Raw genomic sequence first — 5357 nt, forward strand, 5'->3', positions numbered from 1 at the left:
ATTACATCTCAATGTCAAGAAAACAAAAATCCTCACCACTGGACCAATAAACAACATTCTTATCAATGGAGAAAAGATTGAAGTTGTCAAGGATTTCATTTTTTTTTTTGTATCAAGTATCAACACTCATGGAAGCAGCAGTCAAGAAATCAAACGACATATTTCATTAGGCAAATGTGCTGCACAAGACCTTTTTAAAGTGTTGAAGAGCAAAGATGTCACCTTGAGGACTAAGGTGCGCCTGACCCAGGCCAGGGTGTTTTCAATAACCTCATATGTATGCGAAAGCTGGACAGTGAATAAGGAAGACCATAGAAGGATTGATGTCTTTGAGTTATGGTGTTGGAGGAGAAAATTGAAAGTGCTATGAGCTGCCAAAAGAACCAATACATCTGTTTTGGAAGAAGTCCAGACAGAGTGCTTCTTAGAGGCCAGAATGGCCAAACTTTGTCTCTCATACTTCAGATATATTGCCAGGAGGGCAATATATGGAGAAGAATATCATGTTTGGTAAGGTGGAGGATCAGAGAAAAAGAGGAAGACCCCCCAAAGAGATGGATTGCCCAAGTTGCCCAGGATCTGGCAGTGTTTCGTTCTGTTGTGCATAAGGTCGCCATGGGTCAGTACCAACTCAATGGCACCTAACAACAACAATAAGAATACTAAAAGTACCATGGTGTGTTAGAAGAACAAACAAATCTGTGCTGGAAGAGGTACAGCCCGAATGCTCCTTAGAAAATAGGATGGCAAGACTTTGTTTCTCATACTTAGGACATATTATCAGGAGGGACAGGTCCCTGCAGAAGCACATCATACTTTGTAAAGTAAAGGGACAACGAAAAAGGGGAAAGCCACAACGAAAGGAAATGGAACAGTGGCAGGAGCATTAGTCTAAAGCATACCAATGGTTGTGAGGGTGGTGCAGTGTTTCATTTTGTTGTGCATAAAGTCTCTATGAGTTTAAACCAACTCAATGGCTCCTAACAATAACAACCAAAATCTTCAGTCTGAAATTCATCAAACACGCAATCAAGATGCACAGATCGTTACTGGTGATTGGGATGTGAAAGTTGGAAATAAAGTGGAAAGTTAGTAGTTGGAAAATATTGCAAAAATTAAAAATAATACTGGAGATCACATGATAGAATTTGGTAAGACCAATGAATTATTCATTACAAATACCTTTTTTATTCATCATTTATTGTGAAGATAGGTTTACATAGCAGATCATAAGTTTTCTATTCAGAGGATCATATACTTTGCTTCATTACAATGATTGTAATCTCCTCCATATACCATCAGTTGAAAGTATTTACCATATTAACTGAAACTCTTGCATTCCTCCCTTTCTCCTGTTACCTTCATCTTTTCTTTGTCAACCTCCTTTTTGTTATATACTGCTGCCCTATCACCCATGTTAAAATGTGTCTACCCTCTAGCCCATGAATAATTTTCCCTTCCCCACCTTAATCATCATGGAATGTTTCTTTTATCAAGAAAACCTTTTCTTAACATTTTTACAACAGTGATTTCATACAGTATTTGTCCTTTAGTGATTGACCAATTTCACTCAGTATATTGTCTTTCAGGTTCATCCATATTGCGAATAAAAATTCATTATTCTTCTTCAATATTGTATATCATGCAATTGCTTATATGTACCAAAGTATATTTAACTATTCTTACACTGAAAGGGTATTTAAGCTGTCTCCATTTTTTTTTTTTTTTGGCTGTTGTGAATAGTGCTGCAGTGTATATGGGTGTGCATATATCTATTCATGGCATGGCTCTTGTTTCTTTTCTCTTTAATTTTTATTGTGAATTATATGGTAGTTTACATGGGAGAACATTAGCTTAAAATTCATCCTAACTTATTTCATTTTATTGCAATGAGTACAATTCTCTGCATGCATCATCAAACAGCCTAAGGGTACACACCGCAAACCTGCCCCCCGTCCATGAACACACAGACCCTGAGACTGCGAGAGTCCAGAGTCCCCAGCCACTCCCTGTCTCCACGTCATCCTCTCTGCCTCCATCTCTGGTGTCACTGTTTCTTTGGATAGGGCCTCGCACTCCTCTCTTATCCTTTGATGGTCCCAAGGTCCTCCGCTCCTAAGATCAGCCACTCCCCTCCTTTTGTTACAAAACATCTACCTTTACATTTGCAACACTCACAATCAGTCATGATAGCAATTATTCACTATTGAACCACAAAAGTCTTATCCCCATCTCCTTTCACCAGCCCTGTCCAGACAGGTTGGAAACCACTCAGTAAAGATTCTGCCTTCCCCATACCCTTTGAAACTAGGCTCCCTCTTAAAAGCTTATAATCCAGTCACTTCATGCCTTTGTAGTCCCCCCTATTTTGGGTAGCCAATGTCTAAGTTGTTCATCCCTGTCAACCTTGGGTACCAAGGAGGTGGGAATGATCCTTGCTGTAAAGATTCATTCCCTCTTTTGAGCTACTACATGAACAAGCATAGGTCAAGTTCATCAAACTGTAGTGGATTACTTTTTGTTCCCTCTTCTTTCTTCCTCTAGTAGAGTTCTGGTCATCCAGCCATTGAAGTCAGGTCAAATGGGTACCATCTTCAGGTGTAGCTGTTCTTGTGCATCTCCCCTCACTTCATATCAGCCAGAGCCTTCACTCTCTACTCTAGTCCTCTGTGGCCATGTCCCTGTCCCTGGGCCCAGGAGTCCCCCAGGTCTCACCATACTGCTGGCCAACCATGTCTCAACCCAGGTTGACAGGAGTCTATTGAACTTATTAGGACTTAGCTCACAACTTCATTGCTGTTGTTTCCCCCACTTCTCCTTTTCAGTGACCAACATGCTCAGCAGCAAGACCACATGCCTGCTCCTGTATTCCCCTTGAATCTTAGTCTTGGAAGGGGATTTGCCCTGAGGGGACCTTGATGGTTCTGGGGTGAACAACTTGCTTGTTCTTAAAGTAGTCAATTAGACTAACATTATTGTTTTTTGTTTTTCCTGCTGGTCTTTCTTTCAAGAAGTATCTACTATTTTTTTAGCCATTCTAAGCTGGTCCACTTGCCCTTTCAGAGGAAACTTCCCACATCAAAATGTTCTGGACGAGGATCAGGATTCCACATATGGTCTTATGCAGTGCAAAGACACTTCCTGGGGTTTGTTCAGCTTCTTGAATCCTTCAAGATGTTAGGGAAGTTTCCTTCCAGAAGCTCCTCAGCTATCTCCTCTGTGGACTTCTGTGATTCATCCTGTTCTGGAATGCCAATAATTCTTAAGTTATTCCTCTTCATGTTATCCAGCATGAATCTTAGACTCTTCTGATTTTTTTGCTGTTGTTGTTTCCTTTTGTCTGCTTGCTCTTCTGTCTTAGCAGTATTGAGAGATTTGTCTTCCAGCTTGCTGGTTCTGGCTTCTATCTCTTCAATTCTACTCCTTTGCCCATTCAGTGTGTTGTCTATTTCTGATATTTTATTATTAATCATCTGGACCTCTTTGTGCAGATTTTGAATTGTTTCCAATGCTATATCTATCTTGTTTGATTACTCCTGTAGTACCTTCCTGACTTTTCCATATTTTCCCTGACCCCTTTGTGGAACATTTGAATTCGTCTCCATATAAATCTTCTGAATTCCTTCTCAGTCAGATCCAAAGCCTGCTCTTGTCCTAGTGGAGAATCTATGTCTGCCTCTACCCCATTTGTCTCAGTTACTCTTTTCTGGTTTTGGACATGTGCTGAGATCTTTTGTTGCTTTTTCTTGTACATGTTCAGTAGTTAGGTGGGTGTTTAATGAGTAAATGAATGTGTGTTGCTATGTTGCAAAGTTTACTGAGTTTCTCCTGGTGGATGTGATCTGGAGATAGGTTTTCCTTTTCACATGTAGTGCCTAACAGCTGGTATTGGCTCCTGTCCAGATAATGGGATGTTATGGGGTATGCTTGTAGCTTGACTATATGGGCACAATTTCTGTGTCTTCTTGAGTAAGGTAGGGGGAAAAAACTCCCACCCCCAGGTAAAAAGTGAGTCAAAAAGGACCAAAAACAGAAACAATATAAAAGCAGAGACAAAATCCACCACTCAAAAGCAAGAATGGAACTGTAGCCTACTGTCCAGTAGCCTTTGCTGTTCAGGTCAGTGTGCTTGCACTGTAGAAACCTCCAGCGGTGGGTAGGGGTGTCCATGAGCTTGGGCCCCTCCTCTAGTCATCACTGTGGAGGTGCACAGATAGATATTGATAAATGAATGGAAGAAAGATTGTCTCTTGTTTTTATCTCTGAAGATCAGTTAGGTATCTGTGTCTGCACAGCATAATTCTCAAAATAGCTGTACCCTTGTATATAATAGTTGGTGTTGGCTCTTGCCTTTTATATTGAGGTTTTCAAAGCTACACATTTTGGTTATATGGCCAGGCCTGCTTTTTTCTTGCTAGGTAATTAAGGTATAAAAAGTCCCACCCAGGTCAACTTTAGGGCTGGGTCCCAGAGTCAGACATCATAAGAAGCTACCAAAGGATCAGTCTGTGGGACCAATGGGGATCCTTCCAGGGACCTCCTCACTGTGCCATTGGAAAACTGTGGGCACAACGCTGGACCCTTTTGGGTTGTGCTCCCACATGCCTGAAGGTGTCCAGGCTGGGCAGTGAGGGTGTGACAGGGGAGAGAAGGATGTAAAAGTATATAGTCTGTCACACCTCTTTTTTCATAAGCTCCGTGGTATTTTGTGCTGTGTCACTGTACCAACCTGGCTGTGGCCCTGTCCTCTGGCTCTTATTTCTTAAGGATATATACCAAGTAGAGGGATTGCTGTGTGATACAATATTTCTATTTTCAACTTTTTTCACGGTGACTGCACCATTTTACAGTCCCACCAGCAGTATATGAGGGTCCCAGTCTTTCCATAGCCTCAGCAGCATTTGTTGTTTCCTATTTTTTTGAACTTTGTTATTAATGCTGGAATAAGTTGATATCTCATTGTTGTTTTGATTTTCATATCTTTAATGGAGTCTTAGTGTGGCACTGTGGAGTAATGCACTGGACTTCAAAGATGCTTTGAACTACAAGGTCAGTGGTTCAAGCTCACCACCTGCTCCTCAGAAACCCTATACAGGGTCGCTATGGGTTGAAACCAACTCGATGGCATTTAACAGCAACAACAACAATGGCTAATGGACTCCTGGTGTGGTGCTTTAGGATAAGCACTCGACTTGGAAATACAAGGTCAGCAGTTCAAACTCATCAGATGCTGCTCGGAAACCCTGTAAAGGGTCGCTGTGAGTTGGAACTGATTCAATGGCACTAAACAACAACAAATGGCTAATGATGGTGAGCATTTATTCATATGTGTGCGGCCAACCTAGATGTCTTCTTTG

Source organism: Chrysochloris asiatica, unplaced genomic scaffold, assembly GCF_000296735.1.
Source record: "Chrysochloris asiatica unplaced genomic scaffold, ChrAsi1.0 scaffold00239, whole genome shotgun sequence".
Lineage (NCBI taxonomy): Eukaryota > Metazoa > Chordata > Mammalia > Afrosoricida > Chrysochloridae > Chrysochloris > Chrysochloris asiatica.